The 19,617-nt window shown below is 40.3% G+C and overlaps 2 long non-coding RNA genes across 2 annotated transcripts in view; one reads left to right on the forward strand and one right to left on the reverse strand.

The window, feature by feature from the left end:
* Positions 1–861: 861 nt before the first annotated feature.
* The window catches only part of LOC310742542, a 140,820-nt gene continuing 122,064 nt past the window's right edge, over positions 862–19,617 (reverse strand). The window contains exons 3-6 of the long non-coding RNA XR_014538533.1: positions 17,921–18,017; positions 14,348–14,748; positions 3,987–4,060; positions 862–2,731 (exon numbers count right to left, since the gene is read on the reverse strand). This is a non-coding gene — a long non-coding RNA (uncharacterized lncRNA). The remainder of the gene's footprint in view (positions 2,732–3,986; positions 4,061–14,347; positions 14,749–17,920; positions 18,018–19,617) is intronic.
* LOC310742550 lies at positions 4,084–18,824 on the forward strand. Its single transcript, XR_014538541.1, has 4 exons — positions 4,084–4,207; positions 9,213–9,405; positions 14,465–14,677; positions 15,462–18,824. It is a non-coding gene; the product is annotated as an uncharacterized lncRNA (long non-coding RNA).

The raw sequence follows: 19,617 nt of genomic DNA on the forward strand, positions 1-19,617 counted from the left end.
CATTAATGTCTCATCTACACTTTGCTAAAATAATAAGGAACGTCCATGTAAATCTACGAGACCGTTTATATTCTACACATCAGTAAGGCCTCTTCCCATAATATAAAACTTTTCTGTCAGCAAATCTTATTGTTAATATGTCTTAATCTTAAAGGGGGGGGGGTGGCTCAGTGCCAATTCACATGTCTGGTGAAAGCATTCTGCACCAAAGATGACCCAACAAGAGATTGATGTAGCTCTGTGACAGAAGCCAGAGACTCCTTGGTTCAACTCTTACCTGATCCACACATTCACTGATTAGCTTACAATACAATCCTGTGCATGTCTATTCAGAGGTAACCACCAGTGAGTTAAATGGGACTTACTTCTTGGGAAGTGTTTATATTAGGGATAGCTCAATGTTAATGGATTCCAACTCTCAATGGATCCAATAACAATGGCCAGTGGTTAGGGAGGATGGGAACTGTAACCCAGCAACATCTAGAGGGCACCATGTTGGCTATCCCTGATATATAGGATTGCAGCCTTTAAAGCCACAATTGTTTCAGCCTCAGTGCACCACCCCCCCACCATGTGCAATATTGGGCATAATAATGTGGGCATCTTGTAAGGATGATTGAGATGAGAAAATACTTTGAATATGCAGAAATAGATCGTATGTAAGGTATTATAATAGTGTTTGTGCATCTATCGTATTAGGATAAAGTGGCGGTGTTGGTGTTATAGTCAGGACAAAACCATCTCAGCTACATAAACAATTATGGGTTCTCCTCCTGCTGAAGGGCTAAAGCTCAGATATAACAGATCCCAAGTTCAATTCCTGAGGTCTCCAGGTAGGTCTAGAGAAACCTTCATGTCTGGTACCATGGAGAATTGCTGCTGGCTATTGTAGACAATAGTGAGATAGTGAAATCAATGGTCAGCGTCCTTCCTATATTTCAATGGATTACAGTTCGGACTACAGTGGTACCTTGGTTCTCAAACAACTTGGAACCCAAACACTGCAAACCCGGAAGTTAGTGTTCCAGTTTGCAGACTATTTTCGGAAGCCGAACATGCTCCGTTTTGAGTGTTACATTTCCGATTTGAGTGCCACACTTGCATTTTGAGTGTTACGCTGAGCTCTGTCTGTTTTTGCTATTTATTTTGCTTTTTGTTTTTGTGGCTTTTTTGTGACTGTGGAACCCAGTTCGGCTACTGATTGATTGATTGATTGATTGATTGAGTGAGTGAGTGTGTGACTGCAGTACAGTGGTACCTTGGGTTACAGATGCTTCAGGTTACAGACTCCACTAACCCAGAAATAGTACCTTGGGTTAAGAACTTTGCTTCAGGAGAACAGAAATCGCACGGCAGCGGCCCGGAAGCAGTGGGAGGCCCCATTAGCTAAAGTGGTACCTCAGGTTAAGAACAGTTTCCAGTTAAAAACAGACTTCCAGAACGAATTAAGTTCTTAACCCGAGGTACCACTGTACATTGTTTATTGCTTTCATTTTATGGATCAATGGTCTCGTTAGACAGTAAAATTCATGTTAAATTGCTCTTTTAGGGGTTGTTTTTACAAGTCTGGAACAGATTGATCCATTTTGCATTACTTTCTATGGGAAAGCGTGCCTTGGTTTTGGAACGCTTTGGTTTTGGAACAGACTTCTGGAATGGATTAAGTTTGAGAACCAAGGTACCACTGTATATAATTATTTTCCTCGGCCAGCTAAATGTCATCAAGAAATATGTCATTAATTTATAAAAAATGTGTATATACTGCTGTATCGTAAATAGATATCATATATCATAGCGGTTTGCAATATAAAAACATAAAACCAAACAATAACATCATAAAAAGTTAAAAACAAGTTAAAGGCAAAAAGAAATTGAAAGCAGACATCAACAGACCATTGTGATTGATGTACTCTTAATTGCCTGCATAGGCCTGGCAGAATAGAAAAGTTTTCAGCAGGCATTTAAAAGTTGGCACATAAGGCACCCGCTGAATCTCTGTTGGCAAGATTATTCCACCAGACGGGGCCAATGACACGAAAGGATCAGTTTCTCATTGTAGAACCCAATCCCAAATTGGTTTAATGAGAAGTTAAGCACTATTCAGCCCTACTCACTTTCATGTGAATTGTTTGCTAAAGTATTAGGAAATATTCAAAGCTGTGATCAACTTAGGTCAGCAGCCTTAGATGAAAAGAGCCATTCAGATGTTGGTTGAACAGAACTTATGGACTAATGGCAATGGGTCCTTAACATGTTTTACTTGCTGTAGTAGGTCTACAATGACCACCTGCAAGGGATTTCAGCCTAGCTAGTCTCCATCCGATTCATACATCTGATGAAGACAACTGCAAGCAAAATCAGTGCATGGCCAAGTTCTCACATTTCGTGCTGAGAGGAAAGGCTCCAGATTTTTCCAGGACCACTTACTCAGTACATCTGATTATGTGCTACAGTGTCAAAATGTGACTGCAGTCAGCTGCCTTGTAGGCATGCTCTTATCCTTTGAGACCCATAGAGCAACAATTGCTTCTTCCAACCTTCTGCATCAGACTGCATCAATAGCAGTTTGATGCATATTGCAGCTGGATGTCTGAAAAGTGCTGCCAGAACTCGAATGCTTCCTCTGTGGCTGGCTGTCCTCCTTGACAGTGATGGGCTGGAAAATCTCAGGAGAGGATCAGTGCTCAGGGTATTCTGGCAATTCCTGGGTTGGCCAGGGTCCAAGGTGGAGCTGCAGAATTCATTGAAACAGAATATGGAAGTTGACTCTCAAGCAGTCATAAAATCCAAATCACAATGTAAAATACAATAAATACAAAAATAAATTGCAATTAGGTTTAATAACCTTCTGTATTTACGCGATCTAATGCGCCATTGAATCTAATGCACACCTCAATTTTCAAAACTAATGCGCACCCTAACTTTCATGACATAATTTGGCTAAAAAAGGTGTGCATTACATTTGAGTAAATACAGTAGTTTATATGTTCTAGTTAGGCTAAACAAGACATTGGATAATAAATGTAATATGAATTTCTAATTGAAAGAGTATCCCTTACAAACTGTTAGTCAATCAGTATTATTATTATTATTATTATTATTATTGTTATTACTATTACTATTACTATTATTCACTTTCTCAGTCCCTTTTCAGTCAAATCAAAGTCTTCCATACAGTATAAAAGCACTAAAAATAAAGCATCAACAACCACAAAGCATTAAAAATAGTATTCCATAATTGTAATATTGTGGGCCCAAGGTACAGAGGAACCACGGGCCGCAAGCCCCAGATGAGATTGCAATCAACACAGGACAAGCATTTGCGATTTTCCTGGCCATGCCTTCCTTTTATGCCCAGGGAGTGGACCAGAGTAAAATCTGTGTATGTGTAGGCTTCACCTAGGTCCACTCGCTAAGCCACACCCCCAAGCTCACCACAGTTCTTAATAAATAAAATAATATACTGAGGACATTGTTTGTTACTATGTTGTGTATTTTTGTGTGTTTATATTGTAAACTGCCCTGTGATCCTCGGACGAAGGCTGGCATAGAAAACTAATAAAATAATGAAGTAAATGGTGTGAATTTGCTTGGATACTATTCATGTTGAATCAAGGGTGCTATTTACTATTTAGTGAAATACTAACAATTTTAATAAGGCTTTGGCATGATATGAATGTGTAACTTGCATGTATCTTGAGCACAAAGCTTACGTATTGCTCTTGTATTCATATGGCAGTGAATCACACTTTCATTTTGTGTGATGAAATGGTTGTATCTCGCACAGCATACTGAAAAATCCAGCCTAAAAGTGAGCATAGAGTGGGAACTGTGACTGGGGAAAATTCTGAAGTGGCCAGAAGAGCTGGTGGATGGTATTGAAATATCAAATTTAAAAGGGGGGAGAAGTGCCTGCATTTTAGTGAGTGGCACAAATCGCAGTACTTAAGCCAAGGGAAATGAGATGAGAGTGTTTTTGTACTTACGATTATGTGGCTATGTGGCCAAGCACAGTAATGGAAAACGCTGTGGAATTCAGAGACTCGAATCAACTCACCATCTGCAATAGCAATATAATTCCAGGAAAGATAGCTGTTCAGTCTTGTTTTGCTTTTGTTTCATAGTGGGATGGTGTAAGATTGTTGCAGGAAGTAGTGAATTGCTGAGAGTGTGGACTTGGGCAGACCCAAGAAAAGAACACTAAAATGTGAGTGATTTATTTCAAGCTAGAGTAAGCAGAAACCTTCTCAGGCTTGAAAACTGTTTCTTCAGATCTGTGACATTCATTTTTCTAAGTATGTTTAGATATATCTATACTATTTAAAATTCTGTGTTGAACAGATGAGGTCAGGTTCTACCAAGATAACTTCTGAGTCCTGGATAAATTGTAATTTACTGAGGACAGTTTCTGTTGGTAGGTCTTGTTTCTTCATCAATCTTTTTAAGCCTGCGAGCACATTTTGAATTTTGGGAATGTGCAATGTGTGCCAGTCACAAAATGGTAGCCAGGGTATGTGTGATGTCTGCCATAGGAATGTGGTGAAATACAAAATGGCAGCCTTAGGGTGTGGCATAACAAAACATGGCTGTCATATCTAGAAGAGCAGAAAAAAGAGACAGAACAGTGTAGGCATGCCATCTTGTGGATTTATGAGGGGCTGTTTACTGAGACCCTTTGCAGGCAACCATAGGAGGCAACGGCAGACACTGGTTGGGCAATCCATTGTTTAAAGCAATAGTTCTACATGATTGCAAAGGCATCAAGACATATTAAAACTAGAAGGGAAAAAGCAACATTTCCAGGTCCTTTCTAAAAGTGATAAGAAAAGAGAGGCAGTCTAGTGGAAGGATGGGAAAGGACAGTCAATAAAAAGGCCCCTTTTCCTGTCTCCTGCAATCTCACTTCAGTCAGTAGAAGCGCTCTGGGAAGACTATTGATGGAGATCTTACCAAGTAGGCTTTTGTGGGATAAAGTGGTCCTTTGTGTACTCTAGTTTCCATTTAGGACTTTAACAGATAAAACATGTACCTGTCCAGTGCTATTTTTCTAGAAAAAGAGGTGCCAGAACCAACCATGAACACTTCCCTCATTCTCTTAGAATGGCAATGGCGCCCAGTAAGCTGCAGTGATTCAGCTGCCCCACCATGCAAAGAGGGTACAGTCTCCTTTAAACTAGTCTGACTAAACCCTGCCCTGACCAACACTGCTTCCACCATTTGCAGACAGAGAATGCCTTTCAATTTGGACATAAATAGGCATGTGTGGTCATAAGCCATATAGGGATTGGCACACCAGTTAGAGGTGGGCAAATCCATTTTGGGCTAAAAATGCAAGCTGGGCATCCAGGAACAACGCTGGTTTTTTGCTGCCTATTACTAGGTAATACAACTAGTAAGGTTGTATAACATAGCAATAACCACATTATTGTTAGCTGTAGGGAACACATTGGGTTTCTCTGTTGGATATAATATGGGCATGATATATTGGATTGTGGAAGGATAATTTCAATAGGCAAATGAATAAGTTCATATTTCCACTCTCACACACACCTGCCACACACACAAAAAGGATTTGGACATGAGATATTGTCCACCTTGGCCATATATATCTTGTAAGTGGTTTGTTGAGTACAAAATCATTGCCTTCTACAGACACTGTCCGGTTCATGTTAGACTATAAATGTAATGCAAGTAAAAAGGTTACATGAAATCCAATGCAAATACAATTTCATCTCGAACAGCATTCTTAAGTATGAATCTAATTGAACTGTGAGCTCTCCAGCAGTCATTTATTATTATGATATATCCGTTCCTTTAAAATAAGCTTTCATGGAAATGGGTAATTGACTTTACTGTACTTTTAACCAAAGGCAATTCACTGGAAAATAGCACTATCATTTAGCCTGATCTTTCATTTGGATTGCTAAAAAGTAGATATGTAAGAGAAAGGGCAACCATTAATTGATAGCTTAAGAGGGCTATTGTTTATGTCATTGACAAACTATTACTGCTACTACTACTACTACTACTACTACTACTACTACTACTATAACTGTTAACCAAAATGTGGGGTGGTCAGCTTTGTGAAAGTGCTCCTCAGAATTTAGTCACCTACCTTTAAGGATGATAGGAATAGGCATGAGGCATCTTATTATGTACATGGAGGCACCCCTTTTCACATACTCAACTCAACGTAAAGACATCAGGTGGGAGGGCCAGCAGGGCAATGTTATGGTGGGGCTAGTGGTGTGCAGTCCTACTCCCTCCAGTTATTTACTTTCTTGATGGATCTTACATGGTTAGGAACAGTGATCTCTGAGAGCAGTACCAATTTGTGCTGTGCTATAATAGTGGGTGCTTCCAGTTTTGAGCTTAATATTGCAAATGGGTTGCTGAGATTTGGCATAGGGGTCATTGGCAATAGTGAGTGGTTGTTGTTTTTCTCTCTCTTAATTTATGAGACATTCCCCAGGGGCAATTAATCCAAATTAAAGAGGGGAGAATATAGGCTAGCTTGTTAATGATCATGCCGTGTGGATGCTGGCGGAAATGCACACATGAGGAGCAACACCCCAACAAGCAGAAAGCACCCTAGGCTACCAGAAGTTGATCTGGGGAAAGAAATTGGATCTGGGCTTACTGCAAGGCCTAATTCCTGGCTTTATGTATCTGCTAGTCTGTTATTACCTGTTAGTACCAGGTCTTAGATTACAGGGCTGTATATAACTAAGACTTTTAATGAGAAGTAGCGCTATCCACAATGGGCTATATTTCAGTGATGATACATTGGAGCAATTTGTTCTGGGAACTGTGAGTGATGATGTACAGCAGAATTATTTTTGCAGAGCTGAAGTCTTCATACATCTATTTTTCTGGCAAAATTCAGCTTTTAGGTGAGATTACTTCCTCCCATGGAAGTAATCCTGTTCATGGAATCCTCCCATGGAAGTAATCCTGTTCATAAATACAACATGTTATTTGAACTCTAATCATATAATTAATGCTCTCTGTCAAATTCCAAGTAAGTAAGGCCTTCTTTGGTGTGAGTGAACATAAACTGAAGTTCACCAGATTCTGTTTTATCTGGTTTGAGGAATCACAGCTGGTTGACCGGAAGAAAAAGATTATGAAATGTAGATGCAGAGGTTACTGTTATCTAGACTAGAACATTCCAGGGCTAGCCCTTCTTTTAAGATTTTGAGGAGTGTGAGGGAGAAGCAGAAATATTTCTTTGTTGAAACATCTCCAAGAATTGAAGTTTTATTCCAGCCTTTATTTCCCCTTTCTCACCATCTCCAGGTTCCTAATTCTCACGGAAAGCCATAAATTTTGAACAGAACATGATTTGCCACCTACTCAACAGATTTTACTAACAATATAATGACTTTGAGGCTGCTCTCTGAATTGTGACTTTTTTCTAATGACTGCTCTTCTTGACAGAAGGTATGGGGGTGGGAGAGAGTTTGTATTTCAAGAATGGCATTGTTAACTCAGCACTAAACGTATTTATTTGGAAGGAAAAAACCTGGGTGTTTAGGATCATAGTCTGAACCCCTCACTCCCTACACCTGACCACCAACAGCTCAAGCAGTATCACACTATCCCACAGAGCCACATCAAAGGCTTTTCTAGATGCAGTTATGCATGGCGAAGGCACAGTGGTTCTCAGGCTGCTGCTCTTCCTCATCCAGACAACATTCTCCCCCCCTAACACAACAGCTTATAGGAACCTCCTCCCCCCCCCCCCCGATCTTAAACCACAGTGTTATTTTCACTAGCATGTGCATTTTATGCACACTTTCCCCTAGCATATGCTCTTTTTCACCCGCTTCTTGGCAGGAGAACTGTGTTTCAGTTCGTGTTATGTTTCACAAAGTGCAAAGCGGTAGGTTCCCCTTTAAATACGAACTGAATCCAATTATTCCACTTCCCTGCCCAGAGCCATTGACAGGCAGAACCAGCTCCTTATTGGCTGTCAGCAGATGGGGAGCTGGTTGAGGGCAGACTAAGGCCATGGGCCAGTGCTCCATTCGCCCTACTGGGCCAGCCCCCGTTATTCTGCAAGTGTCACAGAGGATTGTGAGCTATAGCAGGTGAGGCAACTCCAGAAATTCTCTCTCTGTAAGATTCCCCTGAAAGCGATATGTATGACCCACTCCTCTGTCCCACTCAGCTTTGCCAAACACATAGGGTTTCTTCTTGGGAAAATCAAGTAATTTAAAGCCAAGATTTTGCTCACTCTGGCTCCCAAAACCAAGACTGAAAATAAAAGCAATCTGACCCAATAGCTGCTATCTGAATTGTGTGGGACATTTCAGAGAAACACTCTATTGTGCACTTCAGCCTGAGAAGATATATTATGCAAGGAGAAGGGGACATAGTAACTCCAGAGACACCCCTCTCCCTTTCTGCTAAATTGAGCATAGTACTGCCTGTGTTTCAGTTTCTCAGAGTGCTTTCTGCCATCTGTTTTTAATTTTTCTTTAATTTCCATTCACGGCCTTTGGACTACTCCCATGTTCAGAAGAAAACAGCAATTAAGGCTAACATTATCTGGGTGCCTCTTCCAGGCTATAAACTTAAAATTGTTGGCATAAGCAAATATTCCGTATCAATCTTTTACCAGCAGACCAGTGTTGTTTTCTATTATTTTGCTTTGCAAACACATGAGTAGAGGCATGTTATGCCCCCACTACTTTCATACTAGTGCTGGTATGTGAAAATACTGGAATATTCATTCCAATTCTAGCCTAAAGCCTGCTGCAGTCCAGCCGGCCATGGAAAAGAATGTCCTTCATAACAGCTCTGTGAAGGCACAACATAGATTCTTGCCAATTTATCAGATGAACAGAAAGGAAGCATCATTCCAGAGGTGACCCTAAGTGCCACCATATAAGCCTATCACACTTGTCACATGTTAACCCACCATACATGTTTTAAGGCAGGAGTGGGGAATCTGAGGCCCGTAGGGCTCCTTGGGAGACCCCTGACTAGCCTTGCTTCACACCCTCTTTTGAGTGTTTTGCCTGCCTGGAATGTGTCATTGACCCCTGATAATGACTCATAGGAACTAGAAAGGGGTGTCTGTATAACTTGAGCTACACTTATTGCTCCATCTATTTTACCTCTGTCCTACCCAGGAGAAGGGAATGCTGCCTTCTTCAGGTGTCTCAGCCCTGTTTTAAAGTCTGTAATACATCACTATGTTTCAGATACGCAATGATTGTGGTTTCACCGACTAATATTGTGAGCATAATCCAATCAAAATCAAGTCCTATTCCTACTAATGGAAGAGTGGTGACCATTTGCTTAAGTCAGCAATGGAAATAAATGGAACTGGCAAGCGTTGTTTAGAGGAGAGGTGAGCAAGAATCTTCCCAGTCCGACCAGGTTTACCTATTTCAGGTATGTCCTACAACCTGTTATTCCATGTGCAAGCAACTAGAATGATTGACACATTGTTGTTGATTCCACATCCTCTTCTGGAGGACAAAAAAGTTTGCAAAAACATTCATGAAATGAATGCCAGCTTGGCTCCTAGCCTAGATATGGTCCGTTTGCAAGCTATTACCTCCATTGACCCCAATGGAATTTTTTTTTTTTGGCAAGTGATAATAACATCTGGCTGCATGTGGAAATGATCCTTGATGCCATCCAGATGTGCTATTTGAAACAACAAATGAAACCTTTGGGCCACAAGTGCCCAGTTGCTAGTGGACCTACAGTACTACAGTTTTTCTCACAGATATTTACAAACTTGTTTCCTCTAACATATTGATCTGTGGCATTAGAAGCATGGTGAGAACTGAATAGCTACTGTAGACAGTTAACCTCTTGTTAACTACTCTTATCTGTATTGCTTTTAACACTCGATTGGGAGCCGCCCAGAGTGGCTGGGGAAACTCAGCCAGATGGATGGGGTATAAATAATAAATTATTGTTATTATTATTATCTCTTTCATCTTTCACTTCCCTCCTCTCCTTTGCAGTTTTCCATTCTCAAAATGAGGACTATAAAAATTTTAGGTGAATTATGATCAGCTTACCAGGAAAAGATATGGAAAGTGTTCTCCTGCTACCACTGTGTCCATCCACCTTTTCCTCTTGCTAGGGTTCCTGACAGCTACATATCTGGCAAGAAATCAACAAGTACTGCTTTCACAGCATAGTGAACAATGGAGATGGGTCTATCCATTGACTTCCTGCCTTCCAAGAAGCTAGTAGATGTACACAAATCCTGTCAGCGAGGGAGTGGAGTGGGGCAGAGATAGCAATTCTGATTTATGTACTTGCTCATTTTAGAGTATGTCAGTATTGCTGTTGTGAGTCATACTGATTACATGCAGCGCTGGTTGCGAAGTCAAGGCTGCATTTATTCTAGGCAAATAATATTAAAAAGTTCTTATAAAAGAGAAAGGACATATAACTGATCAAGATCTTGTACCACTCAGCTTTCTCATGTTGAAGAAAACAAGAGCACATATCAGGATCATTTTATTAAGCGGCTTTGGAAAAACAATTAAGTTTAACATTTACTTCTCATTAGGATTCAAGATACAGCAAAACAACCCCTTCTAACTGAAATGTTGGTCCATCTTTCAGAAAATATTAAGTATGCATTAGCTTTGGAAATCGGGTTTTGGTTTTGAAACACTTTCTTGATGGACTAGCATTACAAAAGTGCTTTTGAATAAATATGCAATTATAATGAATTTCCAGAAAGCATTTCCACCCTGCCCCCCAATTAACAATACAAAGAAAATTATTTACAGGGGATTCTTTGGCCCAAAATAAACTTTTCTTAATCTCAAATACAGGCTTGCTTTCCACAAACTATGGCTCTTTCTCGCTCTCTCACTCTTTGTCTCTGTTTCCCAGTATTCCCACATCCTCTGAATAATCAATCTTTCCTCCCCTTGCTCTAGGAATGTAGTAGAATGATGCTGCAGCAATCCATTTTGATTAATTTTGAGATTAGATTCTGTTTTATCACAGATTAATTGCATACTGGTCTGGGTTGCACTTCCCCTATTGCAACCAGAGTTGTGCAGAATTATAAAGATATTTGAGATTTTATGCAAAAAGTATGCAGTTGAGAGGCACAAAAAATCTTCTGCAAAATCCCTCTGTTTTTGAGGGTTTTCATCAATTTTGTTACAATGCATCTGAGGGCGAATAAGGGATTACCACTGCCTTCATTCTGAATAGGGAAAAAAGAATTAATTGTCATTGCCCAAGCAATGACTTACAATACTGCACTACCGACTTAATTTCCTGCCACCACTCTACAATGATATTTTCACCCCTGATCCAGTTATGGTTGTATATAGTTACACATGAGCAGTTGGGGCAAAGTAGGGTATGTATTCAGCTGTACATGGCATATCTCCATCCACATTCTAAACCAGATCGTCAACTTCAAATTGGAACCATTGACCTGTTTGTCACCTTAGCAATGGGGAAACTTTTGCTCTTCTCTGAACACCTAAACCCTTGTGAATATTGTTCTGCCTTTGCACCCATACAAAAGGGTGCAAAAAATACAAAAGGGTGCTTCTCAGGGAGAAAAATGCCTATGAAATGACACACAAACACACACTGTTTCCGCACTCCTTAAAAACGACTGCTTGTCTCTATGGTATCCATTGTGCCCAAATTAATAAATCACTGAAATTCCCAGTGGGACTCAAACTTTGAGAGGTCAAGCTAGAGTGGAAGTAGTACAGATCAGTTTCTCACAGACACGCTATTAGAACATCTGTTTGTGTCCACGATGCCTATTAAGATGTTTACACTGCTAATTGTAGGTATAGCATAGCTACCTTTTTGTATTTTTGTTTTTCTACCAACCTCAGCGGCACAACATCATATATCTAACTTAGGCCAACTGTCAGCATGCCAATTAGTCAATGCCATATATATTTGTATCAGGTACATTCATTTGATAGATGGTCAAACTCACTGGAACTAATAACCTATGAAAATGCTTTGCTAAGACTATGCCCATATCAATTTTCAACGGCAATGTCTTAGTTTAAGAAACTGATTTCTTGACATTTCCATGTCCAGGAATTTTATGTGCAACACAGACACACATGTTGGGAGATTTTACACTAGTCTTATTATGCTTTAGTAACAACGGTGTGCTGTAGTTTGGACCTCATTATTTACTAGATTTTCAAATAAGGCTATTCCTGCTAAACATCAAGATTCTATAAGAACTCAATTTGCCTATATCTTTTTGGCTCATTCAGCTTGTGTCTATATCAGTGTAAATTGTTTCAAAAATGATAGCCAATTAGAATTACAATGCAAAACTAAACTAAACTATAAACAGTTGTAAAACAAAATAATATTGCATCTTTTTAATTTTGTTACCAAGACAACTGACAACCCTTTTCCAGTCCCTTATTACTGACACCAAGAACTGCAAATGATAATGCAGACTCTCATTCAGCCTATACATTAACTCCTATCTTCATTATATCTATTTGTGGCCTTGCCCACTAAGTTTGATCTACCTGCTCAGTTCTGGTTTGCACTGAGCTCAGCTTGTACACTGAACATGCCCCATAAGCCAGGGCCACATTTCATTGGATACTACAATTGGACACTGACCCATTCTGCACAAAGGGGATGTGCAAACTGCTTCTCATTGTAAATGAAAAAAGGTGCCTTTTTATTCCCATAGATGTTTGGGGGCTGATGTGAGATTTGCCTACACATTTTTGTGGTCCTGCCTCTTTTTCTGCTCTTCTAGATGTGACAGCCTTTTTTTGTGTTATGCCCCCACAACAGTCATTTTGTGTAATATCAATCTCCCACTCACACACAGAGAGCACTCATTTTGTGACTGGCACCCGCAACACTTTCTGAGGATTACAAATGTACCTAGTGGTCCAGAAACATTGGCAGCTCCTGCCTTAGAGCCCCAGCACCTCTCTTTTTGAAAATAAAACACTTATAATGACTCTGGGAATCATTCCATAACAAGAAACACAAGAGAAGGGTTGTAGCGGTGTGTTCACTGCCTAGCACCCCTGTCTAAAACCTTGAAGAGCGTATTTTTATCAGTTAAAATAAGGCTGATGAACCAATGATTAGACTCCGTATAAGGCTGCTGCTATAATCCATAACAACCCTGAATTGATACTGTTGCCCCATTGTGACTATTTCTACACAATCTCATTTCTCTCTATGGGACTAAACCATTGAGTGCTTTCTTAGCAGCCATGAAAATGTTTAATTAATTTGCTTTTTATAACTTGAGTAAAAGCAGGCTGTTAATTTCAAGATTCTGATCCTTGTTATATTCAGCGCCTCAGGCTTTGCCTGCCATGCAGGTACATTCAGTAAAATAAACACAAACACAGTTTCCTCATCCTACTCACTTCATTTCAGCCCAAGTAACCTTTGCATCAGCCTTAATAAGAGCTAGAGGATGCTTCTAGCAAAATAAGTTACTGACCATATCCTTGGCTAATAAACACCTAGGCCTGTGGCCTGTAGTTTATTTAGCCTAGGATATGGTTACTGCTCATTAGGAGAAAATAACCTCAAGTTATTATTTAACAATCTTTAGCAGGGGAAAAATTGGGGGGGGGGGGAGTAACATATGGTCCAGCTGTCCACGATTTCACCTGAAAAGGTTTTATCAACACCTTTAGCAAAAGCTGCCTCAGGCAACTCATAAAAACATGGAGAAGTCAATACACCCAGAAGAGCTGAATAAATAAAAATTGTAGTGGTACATTTAATGTATACCTTTCATTCCAAGGCACCTCCACAGCCTAGAGAAATTTCACACTAGACATAAATGGTCGTTGTTAAAAAAAAAAAAAAACTTTGAAATGCTACTATCAGCTACCAGGCATCTTCATTTTACTCCTTCAGAACACCTGACTTGATTTCAGTTGAGCAACTGTGGCAATGAAGTCTCCAAGTTGTGACTTTTTAGTTGTATGCAGTTTGGCACTACCAAGTGGTATAAGGCGGCGCAGGTCAGGAACGAAGAATCCTGACAGTGAGGGTTTCAGGGGCAATGGTATTTCAGTGTGCAGTTGTTGTCAAGTTGTTAACTATGTGCTCCTGTGAGGTGAGCCACAATCTCACTGTATGGTATGTCAACACACTCTCATAGTTGCCCTTCTGTGACTTTAGATATTGTAGCTCTTCATGTGAAACTACTCACGGTTTCCTCAGTTTCTCATCCTGCTGACGACCCAACCACAGATCAAATCAGTGGTTGGAGGGGTTTGTAACTGTAGTAATTTCACAGAACCTGCCACTTTTGAAGGGCTGCTACCCAAAGGCAAAGAGAACACCTGCAAAGGATAACAGGACTCACCTAACTGGCAGTGGGGAAACAGAGAGGGCTGTTTGGCTCTTGTTTCGTTAGGTAGATCGTGTTTAAATAGCCACATTCAGTTTCCATTCACATTCCATGTATATTTTGTCCCTACAGCAGAGAAGAGAAAATACAGTTAAAAGGTGTTTACAAGCCAAGTCAACCCTGTGATTTGCTACTTGTGTTCATTTTTTGCTTGAGAGGCACACACCTATAGCAGACTTTAAGTCGACATTCCACAGCCATGAAGAAATTTCTTGTTTGTAAACCAAAGAGGAAGAATTATAAGCCAGACACTTACATCACCTGACAGATGTGTTTCTCAATCACGTAAGTTTATTTAAGGCTTCCCCCGACCTTTCTCTCTCTCTCTTTTTTTCTTTAACATGAATTGGAATGGGCTAGAAAAGTGGGGAGAAAGTGGAAAATAAAAGGAGGAAACACATGCTGCATTTTTTTTAAAAAAAGTAATTAATTGACTCTGCTTTCCTAGCTGCACTGTCAGAACTACCAAGTCCTCCTCTGTGTCTGGAAGTAAATATATTTTCCCTACACTTGTCCGAAACTCTATAGCTACTGGTAGAACGGTAACACATAATAACATGGTAGCGACACATAAAGCTGTCAGTCTTAAAGGGAAATGGATGCCAAAGCTGAGGGGGTAAACAGACTAAATCAATTTGAACATGCATGTTAAGGTCTGTGAAAGGGCAGAGTTTAGTGCTGCTAGGCTGAAAAGCATTTGTCTCTGTCTCGTTGTATTTCCCTACCATGCAGTGGAATACACCCACAGGCCTCTTGCTTGGCTCCAGTCAGGCTCCGTGGCTGATTAATGACAGCTGGAGGTGTCCAGTAATTTCCTCACCTAATAATAAACTACAGTCCAAAAAAGAGTGGTTCCCTCAGGCCCGCCTTTAACAGAACTGTACTCGCCACCAGTAGAAAGCCAATTACCATGTCTGAGATAAGGCACATTTAAGCAGCTTTCCGGGGCCATTTAGTTGGCTTTGGGCACCTCGCCTTTGTCTACCTTTGGACAAGCTAGGTTCAGATAATGTCTGGGTCAGTTATATAATGACCTAGTGTTCCAAAAATATCTTTGTCATCCCTGCAGGACAGAACCTAAATTGGAGGACTGTCTCGTCTAAGCACAGATCAAACGGCCTACGAGCAGCCACACCAACGTAAAAAAAACACACCAATGGCCTCTGCTCCCTTATTCTTTTTCCCAGGGTCACCAACTTACACAACGATGACTACTGTTTCTGGGGCTTAAGCAATCAGTCTGCCTCACAACATCCTACCCGAAGGGGCCCACTAAAAGATTTTATAGGAGAATTTATTCTCCGCAAGAACTTTTCCAGATTCTGTCAGCAATGAAAGATGTGTGTGTATAAAATATGAAGTTAATAAAGGTTGCATTATTTAAAGGGGAGATCTCTTTCCTCATAAAATACTAATTTCTGCATTAACAAGCATGCAAAAGTTGAGTAAATTAATCATGTCCTTAAACATAAGCCAACAGTCCCACCCTCTGCTTTGCCCTGTGCTGCACTACCTTACGTTCAAGAGACATCAACTTGATTTATTCAAAGAAGCTTGCATGGACTTCTAGAGGTGGGGGAAATGGGCCTGAAAAGCATAATGTGGCTTTTAAAAAAAGTTAAAGAATATAGAAGGTTTGGCTGCAACAACATTTCTACATACTTGGAAGCTGTGTACTTTAAAAATCAAGGTATTGGTACATTAGCTTGTATGAAGAGGAACCCAAGATATTGTAGGACAAAGAATAAGGTGAGCTTTTTGGATGCTCTGGAGTGAAATCTTGTTTTGGAAGGAAGCGTACAAGAACCTGAGGAGGAGGAAAATACAAGATTAAGCTTCTAAAGCTATGTACACATTAGCAACTTCAAAACACAGTGAGGTTGCTTCCCCTCAATAAATTTCAAGTTGCATTTGCATGTTGAGGTGCATACAGGAGACAGAGTGTGGATGTCATCACCTGATGTGTATTATATGTTTGGTTTCCTCATGGCTGCATACCCTGCTCCTATACATGAAGCTGCCATCTGTGCACATGCTGCCATCTGGATGTGTGCAACAGCTGTCTCAAATGTACACACCTCACCTCAACTGCAAATTGAACTTATGTTTTCAAATCAGATGGAAATTGGTTTGAGGGGAAATGCATCAAACAGGAGTATTTCTAACCACAAACTTGCCAACCTTACTTTCACGTCTCTCAGTCCAGTACTTCTCAAGAAACTACAGGGTGGATATGGATTGTAGCTGATGTCACGTGTACACGGCTTCAGACAGCAGTAACGGAAACACGCTGGAGCAAAAGTACGGTATATGGTAATGCGTACACAGCCAAAGCGTTGGTGTTCTTTGGAAAAGGCAAGAAGCCCTATGGAACAGCCACACAAAGAGTCTGGGAAGGAAACTGTCTTTTAGAAACAACAGAGCAGATTATTTCACATACACTAAGGTCTCCTGCTCTTTTAGAATCATAGAATCGTAGAGGTGGAAGGGACCCTGAGGATCATTTAGTCCAACCCCCTGCAATGCAGGAATCTCAACTGAAGCATCCATGACAGATGGCCATCCAACCTCTGCTTAAAAATCTCCAGTGAAGGAGAGTCCACCACCTTCCGAGGGACTCCATTCCACTGTCAAACAGCTCTTGCTGTCAGGAAGTTCTTTCTGATGTTGAGTTGGAATCTCCTTTCTTGTAACTTGAATCCACTGGTTCAGGTCCTACCCTCTGAAGCAGGAGAAAACATGCTTGCGCCATCTTCCATGTGACAGCCCTTTCAATATTTGAAGATGACTATCATATCTTCTCTCACTGCTGCTAGTGTGCTCCATTAAAGATCTAAAATACAGGTTGCCTTATTAACTTACTGGCTGAATTTCCTTTCCTTTGGAATCCTCTAGAGCACTCTGCACAGCATGAAAATGATCCTACATTAAACTATTAGAGGTAAGCACAGCTGACTACCAAGTGAAGAACAACGAATAACTGTTTTCCATCCATATGTTTATCTGAAATGTTCCAAAAACTAGTATCTCCTGCTAAAAAATAATGCAACTCGGACATCTTCACCCAAAAAAGAAAGAAAAAAAGTTCTTTTAAAAGGATTATTCTGTCAAAAAAGATTTGTAATATTTAACTTACATTTTCCCTGACACTGAAAGAGCGGAAGACTGAGTATCCCATTTCCTCTGTGTCTGAGCTGTTTTGTGTTTCAGAAGTCATGAATGCCAGTATCGTGTGTTTTTTTCCAGAGCTGCTTTCTAACTGTAGAAACAGGATGTATTTAATCCCAGGAGCAGGTAGGCCAGGAATGTGTCCTGGTACAGATTCTAATCTCACATAGAATCACATATCAGCATTTGGAAGGAATAAAAAATTGTTCTGTACATTAATGTATGCTTGCAATTCACTATATATGTGTTTCTTCACATGGACACTGAGAATGCTTAAACCCTCTGGCTGGCAATGGTGGATTACACTGGCTGTAGTGGGTATGAGAGTTTCAAAGGGCAATATAATATAAATTTATTTACCGTTATGAATTCTGTTTTCTTCATCATTTCTCTGCTCTTCCATCTCCTCTATTTTTTCCCTCTGCTTGAGTAGTTCTTAGTATTCTCTCAGTTGCTCCTTTAATGAAAAGAAATGTGAGAAAACATTATTGCCATAGATATTGCTGAACGCCTGATAGGGAATATAATAAGAAATTGTCCAAACATTACTTGCTGTCACAGCAAAGCAACTGGCAGTACTGCTCCATCGAACCTCCCTAAAAACCTCAATGCAACTGCATTCCACGGCAGACCTTTACAGTAGTCTGGCCTTGAGGGTCCAAACCAAAGGAACCCTATCTGGGTGTTCTTTGTTCCTGTGTTGAGTAACACCTAAGCAAGGAGCAGGGCTGTACCAAGCAGCCCAACCCCTTATGTTGCGCACTTGCTAATGTCTGTAATGGGGAGCGGGGGGTATGTGCCTTCACACATATGAAGGCACACACCTGTGTATGTGAAGATTGCCCCAGAATCTTCAACACTGTGTGGTCAGCCAGAACGCTCCCATGTGATGTACTTGCAAATGTCAAGGGAAGTGTGTGCAATGCCAGGTGTAGGGCAACCAGTGAGGCCCTCACTCCTTGTTTCTGTATTGTTCAGCACAGGAATGAAGGACGCTGAAATTAGACCGAAGTGTCATCATAATGCTGGCACCCCTAAATGGATTTCAGCAATATCCACCACTCACAACTAGGTGTTTCACTTATATTCCCATGACAGAAATTGTCTCATTTCCTAACAAAGAATTTAATAGTCAAGCAATTAAGTATTATCATACTGACTCAAGCCAAATTAAACAAAAAGGAATGCAACCATTATCTGCTATGTATGGGTTTAAATTTTATGAGCTATCTGATGTCATGTACAATAAAATTTTATGACTGCACTTTATTAGAATTTATTGTGTTATAATACAATTCATCCTTTATATTAACTGTAACAGTCATACACCTTCCCCCCCCTCTCATGTGATAGGTTTATTTTACTATAACATAAAGGAGGAATCTGGTCTGATAATCCACATGGAGAAAAACTGATTGTCTGGTCTAGCTTACGATCCAATGTTGGGACCAAAACTGTCTCGGGCAACCTTATGAATGACCTGTCCTGGGATATGGGTAGAGTGAAAGCAAATCCTGGAACCCTCAAGCCATCAAACTAGGGATGTTCTAGAATTGCACTGCTCACTGCAAAAGCAGTTGAGACTTTGCGAGTGTTCAAGCTGAATGCTCTGTGTGAAGCTGCCTTTTGAAAAGTATTTTGAGGTGCTGCATATGAAGGCAGAAGGGAAAGCTAGCAAGTAAGATGACAGCATTTGCAGCCCATTTAAAGAATTGACCCAGCAGAGGTCTAGGTTGTCCCAAAATGACTGCATAATTATTTTTAATTTTTAAACAGTGCATCACATATTGATTACCTTCCCCAATCTGAGTTTTCACCCCATCCCGAATTCCATGTGCTTTTTTGGAATGGTCTGGATTCAGCTCTAGGCTGATGAACACATATGTGTTCATCGCTTACTGACTGCAGCACCAAATGGTAACTTTCATATATGTGAATGAGCTGTCAGATACCAGGCCCCAGAAACTGAATTTTTTTATCACTTCACACATAATGCTTCTTTTACCTTGTTTTTATGTTGCAATGGCTAACCAACAATCTATGATTTAAACAATCTC

Source organism: Podarcis filfolensis, assembly GCF_964270895.1.
Source record: "Podarcis filfolensis genome assembly, chromosome: 9".
Lineage (NCBI taxonomy): Eukaryota > Metazoa > Chordata > Lepidosauria > Squamata > Lacertidae > Podarcis > Podarcis filfolensis.